The sequence below is a fragment of the Marmota monax genome, unplaced genomic scaffold (genome assembly GCF_021218885.2).
Source record: "Marmota monax isolate L192 unplaced genomic scaffold, Marmota_monax_Labrador192_F-V1.1 WCK01_AAM20220418_F8-fsc00041, whole genome shotgun sequence".
NCBI lineage: Eukaryota > Metazoa > Chordata > Mammalia > Rodentia > Sciuridae > Marmota > Marmota monax.
In genome coordinates, this window is record NW_026695238.1 from 4,497,891 (window position 1) to 4,514,174 (window position 16,284).

Consider the following 16,284-nt stretch of genomic DNA (forward strand, 5'->3'; position numbering starts at 1 on the left):
GGTCAATCTTGTTCCCCATTTACCACTTTTTCTTCCTCTCCCTGGACAATTTTTCTCTACTCTATAGGTCTTCCTTCAACTTCCATGAGATTCCCCCAATTTTTCTTTTCCTTTTTCCTCTCTAACTTCCACATACAAGAGAAAGCATATGCCCTTTGACTTTCTGAATTTGGCTTATTTTGCTTAAGCCAAATATTTTTAAGTTCCATCCATTTTCCTGAAAATGACATAATTTCATTCTTCTTTTTGACTGAATAAAAACTTTATTGTGTATGTATACCACACTTTCTTTATCCATTCCTCCATTGACAGATACCTAGGCTGGTTTCATAATTTGGCTGTTGTAAATTGTGCTTGCTATAAACTTGGGTATTCATAACTATAACTATAGTATGATGAATTTAATATGCCTCCCTTTTTACTTAAGCCATGATCAGCTACTACTTCTTGAAACAAAAATAACTCTTAAAATACTGATGTTCATGCCTAAACCTCCTGCATTTAGGGAAATTTTATATAATATGATGGCTGCCACCCACAATGTGTATTCTGGTAGCACAAAATGAGAGCACACATTCTGTTTGACAAAAAAATTAAAAATCAATATTTGAGGCAATAAGTACTAAAAAGTAATGTGTACTGATGGCACTTTACATCTGTGAATAGAAGTTGAGCCAGTTAGATCTATACAAAGAGGGATAGACAAATTGATCCAGATAATGATGTGTAGTGAAATGGATCATCATTAATATATTCAAGAGCTGATTACCAATGCTTAAATTACTAAAATATTGACTTAAATAACTTCATCTGCTAATGCTAGCAGAGAAAATTGCTGCATCCTACCATATTTATCAGCTTACATAGATCTAAATATATATAATATGCAACTATAAATAAAAATCAGCCATTACATTTAGGAAAGAAAGACCATTTTGATAGCCTATATTCCATCACGTTAGAGGAAGTGAAATCTAATATTATGCACCAAATACACTTGTTTAGCAACTTGCTGTCTTGGTGCTTTACATAAATTTGATATATAGCGGCAGGTTCAATTAACTCTATAGAATAAAAATAGCAATTTCTTAAAGCAACTTCAGAACATTTCTGTGTAATTCTGCAAGATGCCTTGATGCCATTCAAGGAATGTAATAAATATGCTGGTAAAAATAGCATTTGCATTGAATTTGCAGTGGAAAATAGAATCAGTGAGGATATTAATAAATACTAAATCTCCAAATGTATCTTCAAGTCCATTAAGAGTTTTAATGCTGCATTTGAAGCTCATAACTCCAGGCGATTCCTTGTCTAACTTAGCTTTGGCAAATGTTTATTTTAAGAAGTGCTCAGTCATCTGTTTTATATGCTGATTCTCTTTACACCTGAAGCTTTCCATAGAAAAGTTTTTGGCATCTGGGCGTGGTGGTGCACACCTAAAACACCAGCAACAGGGGAGGCTAAGGCAGGAAAATTGCAAGTTCAAGGCCAGGCTTGACAACTTAGGAGAATCTTTCTCAAAATAAAAAATAAAAAGGGCTAGGGATGTAGCTCAGTGATAAAGAGCCCTTGGGGTTCAATCCCCAGTGCCACTCCACCTCCACACACAAAATTAAAAAAAAAAAAGTTGTTGGTATTAAAATTGACTCCATTTTTAGGAAGGCTTTAGGGTTGAGGACATATATGAAAAGAATACTCACCATTTATTTGAACTGGGAGGAATCTGGGAGGACATCATAGCTTGTCCTTTGCTTGTAGATTGTAACTTGAAACCTAAAATGATAAAGTTCTCATGGAAGGCCATAGAGCAATTTGGCAGATCCAAGGTGTCATGTCCACAGCTTCATTGAGCCGGGGCAGGGCGTTGGTTTTGGGAAAGCCAAACAAAGTGCCCGGAGACAGCATGGAAGACATATGATTTATGGAGGAAAGCTTACAGGAGATCAGTGACTGCTCCAAGAAATGTTCAGTGGTGACAGATTGACAGATAGCACCTCTGTCCCTCAAGGTGCTTTGCCAAGCAGCACTTCCTCTCCCTCATGGCATTTTGTGGAGTGACAGCCAAGTGGATGAATGACACATATCCTTTCCATGGTGCCCTCAGTTCTGCACTTGTCCCCACTCAGAGAGAGGCTTTCTGTTAGGTTGCTGAAGCAGTGATGTCATCAACATTAGCTTGCTTGGTTTGCTTGTCTGACCAGCATCTTTGGTGCAACTCTCCTGGTGCACACACAAGAAAGTCACTTTTTACAGCTAATACTAACTTGCCCTAGTTCCCAGTGCGTAAGAAAAAATCTTTAAGATAATGTGTATCAGATCTTTGTGGCCCAGGTTTCTCTTAACTGGGCTATGTTTTTGGGAACAGAAATGGGGCTTTGAGGGGTATGGTTTTACTCTCCCCCTTTTCTTTAGGGATTTTACACAAGGTCATGCCAAATTTCAGTCCCAGACTCTCTTTATCACATCTACATTAACTCTCATTTTACAAAGAAAAAAGATGAATCCTGGGAGGTTAAGGAACTTACTAAGGAGGTCAAATGGCTGCTTAATGGATAATGGTGACTAGCAAGTCTTTTGTTGCTTATCTGCTGGTTTGGATCTAAATCTGTAAGGATCTGACTCAATGCTCTGCAAAACGTTATGTGATCTAAAGATGACTTCAGTATCTTCCAAGATTATTAGGTTCTATTTTAATGATAAAGACACTCTTTGTTTATAATTAAAACAGAAATACCAGTGAGAAAAGCATTGTTTCCAATTTGTGCCAAACTACTCTAGACTTGCCCATATTTCACCAACCGATGGGTACAAACAAGATCCCAGTAGCATTACGACCCAGGTCTTTCTGACACAGGGTCCTCACTGGCATAGACAAAAGTGGATTGGCTCTCCAAACTTAGGCTCTTCTGGAATTCCTGACCACACAAGTGTATAAGTCACAAATGGGAATGGAAGCAGAGGTACCAGAGCCAAAATGTCAATGCTAGTTTCCCTTTAGACAGTCCTGAATATTCCCAGGATTATTTTGACAACCTGGCAATTGCTTTGTATCGTTGTCCATCAGTAGTCATGCAACCCAGATATCAAAGACTTAGGAAAGTAGTAGTGTCTCTCCGCATCATAGCCCCATTTCCTTCTCTAGTAGCCCCCAAATTGGATCATGGCAGTTGACAGTGGGTTGCTACAACAGACTTAACCAAATAACTGCTCCAGTTGTAGCTCTTAATCGGAGGTGAGTTTCTTTGCTAGAGAAGATTAACATAGCCTCAGGCTAAGTATGTGGACACTAATCCGGCAAATGTGTTATTTTTCGTCTTTTGTAGAAAATAAGATCAGTTTGCAGCCAGTGTAACAGACAACAGTCATTCATGCTTTTGTTCTGGGGCTGTACTAACTTTTCCCCCTCGTGCATATAGTCTGAAGGGACAGGAGCCATCTTGAATATTATAATGGTCCACTATATTGATGATAACATGTTAATTCAGCCAGATGAACAGCAAATAACGGATACATTGGAGGTCTTGTTAAGTCACATGAACTCTAGATCATGGGAAAGAAAATCTTATGAAGATTGAAGGGCCTTTCATATTAAGGAAGCTTTTAGGGGTCCAATGTTATGGGTCCATGCTGGGATATATTCTCCAAGTAAAGAATAATTTATTACAACTTGCATTTCCCATTCCAAAAAATTAAAATGTGCTTCAAGTCATGGAGACATCATATTTTTGTACTGTTCCTACCTATTGACATGGGTTCATGGAAGACTATCTGTTTTAAGTTGGGCCCAGAGAAGGAAGGGGCTGGAAGTAGCCTTGCTGCTTGAGTCACATGACCTGGCCACCCCCATGAAACTAGAGATACTGATAATGAAAAACCAAACCAAACAAAACTATGTGATGTCTATAGTGAGCACCAACAGCAAAATATCAGCGTGGCCTCCTTGGGTTCTGGAACTAGACAATTTCATTTATACTAGAAAAGTATACATCACTGGAAAAGCACATCTGGCATATCCTTGGGCCTTGGTAGAGGCTCATCATGAGACATCAAGCAGGCTGTATCAGACCCAAGTCATAAAGCTAGGTGGCCCATCAGCTGTCTGTTGTGAGATGGTACATACAAGGATCATTATGTGGCGTTCTTCAATGGTAGAACATATGGGGCTGGAAACCCAGGGAATAGGGACATTAAGTGATTCACTGGTGAATTGTTGCTTCCCTTTCCCATAACTCTAGGCTCTCTAGGTCTAGAGGTTCTGAGTCTTTGAGGAGAATGATTCCAATACTTATTTGAACTCTAAACTATGACAGTTGACTGTTCACTTTGAGCTTCTGGTGCCAAGAGACCAGGAGTCTAAAAGATAAATCATATTTTGTTACAAGGAATTGATCCTCAATATTTGGAAAAGGTAAAGCTACTGCTTTACACAAAGGTGAAGAAGGTTTTTGACTGCTAGAAGATCCATTGAGATACCTCACCCAGTTTTAATGGGAAAAAGCCAAGAATAGCAGCCATTGCCTGATATTGACCCGGAAGTTATAAGCTCAGAACTATAAGAGGTCACTAAATGTGTTGTTAGACCATAGAGGTTCTAGATAAGCATGAGTGGAATCTAGAATAAAACTGTTTGAAAGGAAGAATGAGGAGTTTCACTACAACCTTGAAATCAACAGTAGAAGAAGAAGTTTTTTCTTTGTACAAGTCTTTGTTTTATAAGTTTGTTCTGGAAACAAGGTCAACCATATCCTGGAAAGACTGTTCCTTTGGTGGGGCAGTCTTCCTACATAAAATTGTGGATATACATGTATAAGGGGTGAGCTGGATGGAGACTGCTCCATCCAGATTCCTCTTCATAACTGAAGCATCCATCTGCAGTTCCTGGGAATATTAACTGGTATTGGCTATCACCTCTGAGCCTCAGTAGGAATTGCTTTCAGACACAGAGAACTTCCTCACCCAGGGTCCACTCCTGGGGTACACTCATGGCCTGAATTGACTGAAGTGGGGATTAAAAGGCCTTGTCTCTTATCTCAGCATGGGACAACTCTTACAGGCTGTCCCAGCTTCAGAGCCTCCCTTGGGATTGCCTGAGGTCTTCATTGCAGAACATCATGGATTCCTTCCTCACTTCCTTATATCCCAACAGCACTCCTCAATAGCCTTCAGCAGGCAGCTGTCCATCTCAGAAAGGATCCTAGTTGAGAACACCATGGAAATGGGAACATAATCTCAAACCAATTCTTCAGTGCTTGTACACGAAGCCAACCTTGATTGGATGGAATCTATCTGTCCTCATGGGATAAGGGTATAAAAAGGTTTTAACCATGTTGCTCTGAGCTATTTGCATCTGGAGCCCAGGCCTCTGTTGGGGGTTTAAATTCATGAGCAATTACTAATATAAGCCTAAAGGAAAATGCCTCAATTTGGGAAACAGAGGAGGTAGAGCTGGGGGATGGGGAGAGAACTTGGGCCCCAGTGGGCCTTCTTATAAGGAGAAGTCCACTTTGTAACCTGGGGCCGTGTTGTGCAGGAAGCAGAGGAAAAGACAGGAAGATGGAAGAAGAGGGATTATTCTGTCAAGCATATGTGGGCTGCCTTTATTTTATGTTTATATTTAATAGTAGTTTCCTCTTATTATATTTCAGATAGCTGAACAGTTGTTGGAAAAATACATCTGGTTAGGGGCAAGGGACCCCTTCCTAAGTTTCAGAAATTATATACTCTGGTCCTTTTGAGCTGTAGGTGTGGCTTCTCCATGTTTGGTCAGTTCTGGGGGTGGGGGGGCACCCTTGATCATCTTGCTCACCAGCCTTTCCTGACTTTGGTCAGGCTGGATAAACAAAGGCTACTGGAGGTGGTAAACACTGAGGAGCTCAGGGCAACCTTATTAAGCTCATGTGTGAACTCTTAGTAGGGGAAGGAGGTTTGCATGTGTGGAGAGACCTTGGTGTTGACTCCTTGGTGGGTCTTATATGGCCAGGTGCCGTGTCCAGAGGCTGGAACTGCAGCTGGATACTCTCGGGTATGCTTCATTCCAGCCCTCTTGGGTGGTACTTTGCCTCCAAGGCCATGGGGACCAATCCAGTTTGTGCAAAAATGGGTCGCCTGCTCAGGTCTGTAGATGGCTTGCCAGGCAGAAAAATATGGTCTGCGGCAGGCTTTGCCAGCTGCAGCTCGTGGGTAGGGGGTGGGGTGGAGGGAAGCCTGCTGGATAGGCAGGGGGCTGTCATTTTTAGACCATGACTAATAAGAAATCTGGATTTTCTCAGTTGTAAAAACTCTTCCCACTCTTCCCTTTCCCTCTCCACAAGGTAATTGCAGAAGTTTAGAGCTCTGGAGTTATTTTATGTTCTCTTTTGATGAGCTAAAGTGAATTAGAAGCTGGAAAACATGGTGCATGGGAAACACTATATGTGTATTATGAATTACATCTTAAGCTGAATGTTGCACGAGAACAAATGGTTCAAGGGAGTTTGTGCATACAAAAGAGATTGGCAATCATCTTAAGCTCAACATTTGGTCCAAATTAGCAATTTTCAAATATTCATGTTTATATTTGAATACAAAGATTTCTTATTTCAAACCAATTGCTGCTGATCAGTAGCATAACTTCAAATTTGTCACAGCCTATAGGAATGGGGAGGAGAGAAGGGCCAGAGTGAAGTGGAAACTTTGAACTTGGAGTCAGAAGATCTTGGTGGTTAGCTCTTGCATTTGCTAGCTGTATGATCTTGAGAAACAGATTTAATTTCCGTTTCCTTTAGTTTACTCACTGATAAAATAATACTAAAGCTTTTTGTCTCATAAGAGTACTGGGAAGATCAAGACAGAAAATAAAAGTGAAACGTTTGAAAAATCATAAATTCTAAACAGATGTCAACAATTATAGGTGGAAATATATATGGAGGCGGTGCCAGAAAGGATGTAACATCCTAGAAAAATTCAGGTCCCAGTCCTGATTTTAAGATATTCTAGTAAAAAATTCAGGACCTGGAAAGTATCAGAGATGAATCACAAACAGTAATATATATATAGCTCTAGTAATCAATGGCAGTCTTTGAGTCCAAATCTCTACTCTATTGGTTTTTTTTTTCCCATAAGTCCTACATCCCAACAAAATAACATTATTTTCCCCATTTGCTATAATTTTTATATAGTTATTCACCATTAACCTTCCAGCCTTGAACAAGAAATTCTTCTGCTGCATGATCTATTTCCCTTGGAAATCATTACTGCAACTTCTAGACTTATTTCCTAAGACTTCTTCAGCCTCTGGGAATTCAAACTATGACAATTTTTCTTAAAAAAAAAAAAAGCTTCACCTCTCCCCATTTTATTACAGGTCAGCTTCACAGAGTACAACACTAAATCCATCAAACATTTAGTATCATTGTAATGATAAGAGTTCAGCGCAAACTGAACACACTTAGACATCATCCCATCATTTTATATAATATTGATAGTACCCAATCTTTGTGTGAAGGCAAAGAGAGGAGAGAGTCATGTAACCAAGTTAAATTTGTATTTTAAGACCTTTGCTAAACATTTCTATTTGCTGTAAGGAACTTTCATCTCTTAGGATAATTTTAGCTGCAAGTAATAGAAAAATTCCTCATTGAACCTAGACTAGGTATAAGAAAGTTTGTTATGTCACCTAGGAAGTCCCTAGAAGCTGGCCAGGCTCCAGATTCAATTCCTCAGGCCTAGCTTTCTTATCTCTTTTGGCTTTGCATGCCTCTTATGTTGATGTTGCCCCTACACTGCTAGTCAGGTGGCTGCAGCAGTTCTAGGTATCAAAATGACACACAAAAGTTTTCCCAAGAAGTAGAGGGCAAGTCTCCTTCCAGTGTCTCCTTTGTATTTGAAGCTCCAGGTAGACTTCCTTTCATGTCTCATGGGCTGGAGTGGGGTCACATGTCCATTTGTAGATCAACACTTGGCAAAGCAGAATGGATTGACCATGTATGGATTAGAATGAATCAGAGTCCACCTCTAGAGATGTGGGTAGAGTTGCCTTTCTTGAACTCATGTGTGGATACCTAAGAAGATGGGGTGGAGGCCTGAACAAAGGCCTGAAGGTGCTGATGGGTTGGGAAATGTGGGGAGAAATGGATTGGATAGGAAGCCCAGTGTATCTGCTGCTGGTCTTTTTCAGAAGGGATTTCTTCCCCTTTGACTTTAAAAGTTGTAGATGGCCAACCCATTGAGAGAACTACTATGCAGCCTTTCTAATTTTTATTTTTTGAGGTGCTGGAGCTGAAACCCAGGGCCTCCTGCAAGCTAGGCAAGTGCTCTACTACTGAGGTATAGCTCCAGACCAGAGAAGTACTGTTATATGCAAAATGCTTTAAATAAGAGCCCAGATGGAGAAGGAACCAAATAGATGAGTATGGAGGAAGCATGAAAGGAAGAGGAGGTGGGAGTGCTCTTCCCATTTCTTTTGAAGAGAAAAACTGGAAAACATCTTTCAGATGGAAAAATTCCCATGAAGATTGGTGGAGGCTTTGGGCATAACTTTCTTGCTTCCCCTTTTACTTAAATGATCTGGAAGAAAAAAGTAGAACTCTGAGGGAACATGGCTGAAGTTTGTGATAAGTTATTTCAGAATTAAGCTATAAAAGAGGAAAATCATGATTTTCTAGATGGAAAAAAACCACAGCTGGCAGTTAGGAAAAGCAATATAGGTTTTTGATTCTAAGTTGGCTTAAAACCCAAATCAATCCCAAGGTGACCCTGACTCTGAAATAATTATAGTTCTAGGTGATTTGGAAAGAATTCTAAACAAATCCCAAGAATAAAGCTAAGCTGCAAAAAAGAGTGTGATTGATGATAGATATTATTTATTTTTTTATACACACTTAAAATGTGCTTTTTAAATGCTTACTCCATAAAAACCCTTGACTTTATTGGTAGCTGTCATTCAGGAGAATCCATGTTATGCTTCTAACCAGATTAGTAGAATCTCAATTGCTGTAGCATTCAAGAGGGACGCACCCCACTGTCTGATTTGGCCTCTGCTGAAGTACAGAAGGCATCACAGGGGTGGGGTGACATGGAAGGCCTTCTTAGCTTCTGCAGGGGTTCCTTGCAGTGATTAGAGTAGGTGGTACCTCTGTAGCACAGGTGATTTGCCTTTACTTAAGAAGGTCACTTCTCTATCAACCCTCCCTGTCCTCCTCTTTTCTTTCTGTTTATTGCTAGATCTGCCTCATTGAAGATGACATCCACAAAGTTTGAAGCATCGCTTCTCCCCTCTAACACAGTCCCTCCATTTCTGTCATCCATTTCTTAACTTCTTGGGAAAGGCCCTGGAATCCTCTGCCTTGCCCATGTTTCTAGGTAAGATTGTTGCCCACTTAGTCCTGTTTTGTTCCTGGATCTGTTGCTGGTGAGCCAGTCAGTCACATGCCATAATAATGGCTCTGCTGATGAAACTTCCCCAAAACACAGGTAGGACAGTTGATCCACCTATGGACTCTCAGAGGAGGTGACCGGTGGCAAATTCCTAGGGAATATTGTGCTCCAGTTGTATCAGGAGATTCTCAGATTTTAATTCTGCAGGTATAACTGCAGATAACCTCTAGCAGCTCTTTACTGGGGTCCCAGTGTAAATTTCAAGCATGCATGCTTATGTGCCAAGACCCAGAGTCCTTTTCCCAACCCCAGTTATTGACTGAAATCAAGCCCCCTGTGCTACAGACTATGGAGTGGGGAGTGCAATGGGGAGGATAAGGTCTCAGGGAGATAGTCTGGGGGTCCTTGGCCAAGTTTAGACCAGACAGATTAACATGCCACATGTAAGGAAATGGAAGAGGCAGATGAATTTTAATAGGGTGGTGCTAAAGAGGAGTGTGGGTAAACTCAAGTCCTGCTTTTGATGACCAGCAGGGCCATGTCTTAAGGATGCTTGCCTCTATAGACCTACAGACAGCCATGCTGATGTGGCTGCACACTTTTTACCTGTGTTCTAATGATGATATAGGGATTTGTGCATTCATTTCTTTCTTTCTCAATGAAGTTTCTATGGGGAAGATTCCAGAAGCAGTTCCTGGCTCTGGAAAAGTGAGCAAAAAGATGAGTTTAGTGTGAGATTTCCTTAGGTATTTATACCACAACCCAGCTCTTAGATAAGTCTGTCCCTGCTCTATTAGATGAGTATAGTTTTACTTTTAAAAATCTTACTTTTAATAAAAATAATAATCATAGCATAATTCACTGATTTTTCTTCTATTGTGTGCAAAGTATACTTTACGTTTTTATATTTACCTACTTATATCCTCTTAAGCCTCATAAAGACGTCACAGTGGAACATGACTACCATCTTATAAGTAAGGAAACTGAGGCTCAGAGAGCGAAGATCACAGTCAGTGGGCATGGGGGTGGGGATGGAAATGTATTCAGAGCACTGATTTACCAAAGCCCCCACCTCTGTAGAGCACCATGCCACCTTTCTTGAGCCAGGATGTAGAGTGAGCAGTCGCTCCTCAGTCACCCCTCTCCAAGGTGACTTAAAGGAGAGTGGATGATGGTTATGCAAAATTGGTTTTTCATAATTTAAGGATTCCCACATAACTCCACAAATAGCTCGTAATTTGATTTCTTTTCATGGAAGACTATAATGATTCTACCATTTTAAGACATCAGCATTTCTGTGTAAGAAATATTGTTTCTCTCCAAGTCTGGTGGCTGAGGGGAAGTGGAATCAAGTGTCCTGAATTCTGTTTTATAAGTCGTGATTAGATCCGACCCTGTACAGAACAAAAGGAAGTGAGTTTCAAGTTAAGATTGATGGCTACCACATGGCCTGAAAAGGGGGAAAATAGTAACATTTAGCAGAAAAAGGTTAAGCTTGAGCGTCATCCAGAGTTGCACAAACCCCCATTTTAGCCTTGACCACTGCTCTAATGTATATTCCTCTCTTCCTCCCACCCGGTAATTAATTTGAGTTTGAACTATGAGAATGAAGAGGGAAATGTCAATGGAGTTGAACAGATGAAAGCTGAGGGGAGCCCTTGTTGAGGTTTGAGTGAAAATTTGGCTCACAGTTTCTTGACTATATTTGTGTTTTGTTTCAGACTTCACGGTCCTGGAGTTAAAAATATGTATGTGTGTGGTGTTAATGTGTTTAGCAGCGTGATTGATTTAACAGATCCTCGGAGAGGCTGGCCAGGGGACTACTCTCTCAATGGCAGAACATCAGACTCGGGAGGGCGTTTCATTCCGAGTAGCCAGTGTGTAAGACAACAACTTCCGTGGGCTTGTCCCCACCCCCGGATCTGCTGATGAGCTGTGTGTGATGCCTGGCACTGGCACCCCTACTAGAGAGGGTGGCTAGGGGGATGGCGGCGCCATTACATGTATTACTCTAAATCGAAGAATGGGAAAGAAATATAAATAAAAGATGGTCATGGCTTTCTTGGTTTTGGAAGAAAAAGGCTTTTCAACAGCAACGTGATTCAGTTCAGCTCCTGCTTTCTTTGCCAGCAGCTAGTTGAGGAGAAGGGGACTTGAAGGGGCTGGGGTGGAAGTGGGGCAGCCAGTAGGGCAGCCAGTGGAGCCTCATTAGTCAGCAACTGGAATCATCTGGGGTCAATATGTGGTGTCCCCCCACTAGGTCTCCTTTGCCGCGTGTCCTTACGGTCCCCCAAACACATATTAACCCTGGGATGTATCCAGAGGGATGATGTGAAAAGCCAGTTTTCAGTGCACAGAAAGGGACTCTTCTTCCCTTTCATGCAAATATGATGCTCCTCTGATTCTGGAGGATCTGCCATTACAGCTTCCTACTCGGGAGCTAGATCATCGGGATCACTTGGCTAAATCTCCTGCACTCCCAAATCTATTTCTTTGGGCAGAAGCTGTTGTGAACTCGACCTTCACTTGGTTTCTGCTCCAGGCTCATTTGGAACATCCTGGGCAGTGTGGTGGGCACTGGGCTGTGATGAGTGCTGAGTGTCAGACTGGGTGTTGCGGAAGAGCTGAGGGCTGCCGGTGGCCGAAGCCAGCCTCTGCATTACCAGCTGGCAGGAACGGGAACTCTTTATCCAAGCTCCTGGCAGAGCTGAGCTCACTAGTGAATCTTGGCTTCCAAAGCTGGAAGGGATTTTCGAGATTATTTTAGATAATCCTTTTCATTTTATTGTTGAGGAAGCGAGCTTGGGGACAATGAACAACCAGTCTAAGAGCACAGAGCCTGTGGTGCAGAACCAGGGACAAATCTCTGGTCTCCTGGCTTCAGTTCCTCCTCTTGGCATATCACACCACTCACTGGGTCTCCTGTGGGGCATCTCCTGCGGTGCTTGCCAAGGTGGGTGGCTAGAATTTCCTGAATCCTGGTTGTGTAGCAATGGGGACTTGTCTAAGGGACTTAAAAGGGCCCCAGCTGCCTTCAAGCCCCCCCCCCCCCAACACACACACCCTGACCCTGTCCTTTGGGCAGCAGTCTATCTTCTTTAGCACCTTCCAGGAGGTAAAAGAGAATGCAGCCAATTACGTGTTTGGAATTCGGGAACCTTCTTTCCACACTGGATTCTCTGGTCTCCCGTGGTGTATGAGTTGCTTGTTAAATTAATGTTTGCCTGTCTGGAGTGCCAGAGGGGTAGACATTATAGGCCAATTAGAGATAAAAATCAAACCAACCAGAGTTGTCCTTTTAAAAATTAAAAGTCCTTTTTATGTGCTGTGGAGGTGTCGGCATTATCATAAAGACTAATTAGGACATTTTACAACATCCTGGTAACAGGAGGAAACAATATTGTTGGTTACTTTAAAGATTATTAAGCATCTTTGGCACTTCAGGTCAGATATTTAATACGCTTTCTGTGCTCACCTGCTGTTGCTCCAGGAAGTATTTTATTGTCTCATAAGAAGAAATGAGCATTTTGAAGGCATAAATGCCCAGCTGTAATGGACACTCCTCACTTTGCAAAGCCCTGAAATGGGGTCTCCAGGAAGAGTTGACTGTGACTCCGCATGAGATTTGTAACAGTGTTTATCAGTTTCCACTCAAGGCAGTTTCCATCTTGGCCACCTGGAGAAAAGAAATCTCCTCCAAGGCAGACCTGACAGCAAGAGGGTTTGCTCTGGCCTTGGCAGCAAGAGCAGGGAAGCTAGATGATGCACATTTCTGTTTAAAATGCTGCCCCTCACTTGAAGGCAGATGATTCCTTACATTCTAGCAGACAAGTTCAAGAGCACCCAGCGAAGGAGGGTGGGGGCAGGGATGGGGCCCAGAAAGCAGGGTATTTTTTTTTTTTTTCCTTTTAGGTGATCTTGTTTGTGATTTGCCAGTTCCTCCTGAAATCCGTGTGAACTGGAGCACATTCTTTGGAACTTGATACAAGACAAAAGGCTGGTGGCAGATGCCGGTTGGCTGCTCAAATTGCATGCCATTGTCATTTAAAGAATTGCATATTGTCTTGAAATTCAAATGTCCTTGAAGAAACAGGGAAATTGCATCAAGGTCAAACAAAGGAGGGTAAATTTAAAGTGCCAGGAAAGTACCTAAAACTCTATGCACAGAGATTTGCAGAAAGCTGAGGACATAGGATGCTGTGCATTAAAAGTGTTATTTATCTGTGAGACTGTTAGAAACCCTATCACATTTTCAGCAATTTTAATTGAGACTAAAACCACACAATTAGGCTTCACTTAGTTATCAGTAAGAACAGTAGCTATTTACTTTGTAGTCTTAATGATATAACAAGTGTAAAGAAAACACAGGGCAGAGTTAATACTTAATTCTTAGCTACGTGCTCTGGGATTTGGCCATGTGCACTAAATTCACTTGAATCAGGATTTTTAACAGCAAAATTTCTAAATACAGTTGTGAAATTTACCATTTCCTGTCTACTGGTCTGCCACACCTCGGTTTTCAAACGATGCTTTTTAAAAGCTTATTATCTTTTTAGTTGCAAGTATAATGCAATCTTATTAAACAGAATCTGAAGTAAAGAACCAACAGCCATCACCCGCTCAAATATTATTAATAACTCTGTCTGTTCTTTTTACCCACATTCCTTGTGAATAGCTTCATTTAAGTAAATGTAACCTCTGTATTTATATACTTTTATATCCTACCCTTTTTGATTAATATGTTATAAGGTTTATCCATGTTGTTATTTCATGGTGTTTGTAAACACAGTGTTTAAGGGCCTCATAATCTGTTATTAAGTGATGATATTATAGTTTGTGTAGCAGTCTTATCTTTTAGATCTCTAGGTTGTTTCAGGATTTCAGAGAGAAACCAGCCTCTGCCTCAGAGCAAAGCCTGTCCAAGGAAGGGGGCGTGACCCTTGTCCTTGGAAAGACCCACAGAGCATTCCTAGGCACATACCCACCCTGCTGAATTGTTTATTTACAAATAACAGGAGAGATCTGCTGCGCCAGGTGTCCCTGACTCGGTCAGTCTAGGTGGGGATCCATAGCAACGCCCTAGCAACTACCAATCAGCATGAGACAGGGAAAATACCTGGGATGCCAGATGACCCTCCCAATAGTTAATGGTGTGGTTGATAACGTGTTGGGAAACCATGTAGTTCAGCACTGAACACCGCTCTTGGCTTAAACCAATCAGTTCAAAGGAATCCCCCTCTTGTACTAGCCAATCACCCCCTACCCAACTTGTTTCCACCAGTGAATGTGCTAATCATGTTTTAGAGTTGTTTTATGATTTTCCCGTGGTGTGTGATGATTTGCTAAGAGATGCTATGATGTATGTGAAGTCCCTGCCTTCCCCAAAGAGTGTATAAAACTGCTGCAAACCCTGGGCTCGGGGCCTCTCAGCATCACCAGTTGCTGTGTGCGTGCAGAGGACCAAGCTAGCTCGCAAAAAACACCTCTTTGCTGCTTACATCGATTTTGGTCTCTGGTGGTCTTTAGGGGGTCCCCAATTTGAGCATAACAAGATTACACAGCCAGTAAGAGAAGTTTGGTTTGAAATCTTACCGAAATCTGCATTTTTTCCCCTGCTGTTTCTGACTGCAAATATGTAATATATGAAGAAACATTTCACTATTTGCTAGCTGACATGGGTCTTTTTTTTTATATATATGAAAACTTTTCTCATTTGATAGATCACAAATGCTATTGTGGGCTAACTTGCTTTTTTTTTAAATTCTGAACTCAAATTCTGTTTTCTCATGTTCTGTCGACTAGTTATACCTCAGCTATGCAAATTTATTTCCTGATTTCCCTCTTTATTTCAGTTACTTTATCTTATTATCCAGAGGTTTATAATTTTTATGCAGTTAAAGCTGTGTAGATTTTCTTTGTGGTTTTTCCTAAGCCTTTAAGCTTGGAAATTCCTCTTCACTCCAGAGGGTTGACAAATATTCAGTTCAATTGCCTTTTAGTTTCTTACTATGGCTTAATTCTCTTCAAGGTTACTCTTTAGTGCATCTGGTATTTATTTTGGTGCATGGTGTGAGATATGGATGTAAATCATTATTGTTTCCAAATAGCAAAACTATTTTGCTTATGGAATTTTTCTCCTTTCTGATGTCCCTCTTTTTAAAAAGTCATACATTAAACTTATATGTGTGTTTTTGCAGCCTGTAGATATTTCTCAGTTACTTTTCTGTATGTATTTATTTTTGCATGGTGGTAGATTCTTTTGACTAGGCAATCGTGTGCTCACTTTAGAGTCAGAGAGATGAGGTAATTGTGGACAACTGACTGTATTGTATGAGGATCTCTGAGAAGGTCCAGGAAGACCAGGATCTAGAGGAACTGTCTGAATTAGCAGCATGCTCTAGTTTGGATATAGTGTAGGTGGGTGCCCTCAAAGGTTCATGTGTTGGAAGTTTGATCCCCAGTGTGGTGATGTTAAGAGGTGTTGATGCATTTAAGAGGTAGAACCCAGTGGGAGGCTGTAGGTCACTGGGGTCATTGCCTTCAGAAAGGGCTCAGGTAGTTCCAAGGGGTCCTAGTTAGTTCTTGCAAGAGGGTTGTTATGAAAGAACTGGACTGGCCCTTCCTGATCTTTCTGCCATCTTGTCTTGTCACGTGATTTCTCCTTTCCATGTGTACTCCTCCTGCCATGTGCCATCGGTCATGGTGTGACGCAGCCAGGGTTGCTCTTACCAGATCTGGCACCATGCTATCTGAACTTTTGGTCCCCCAAACTCTGAGCTTACTAAATCATTTTTCTTTATCAAGTACTACTGAGCCTCAGGTATTTTGTCATTGCAATGGAAAATAGGCTAATACAACAGGCTTATCAGAATTACCTGTGGACCTTAAAAAAATCTCTAAATCTTGGGCTATATCACTAGTAGTTTTCAC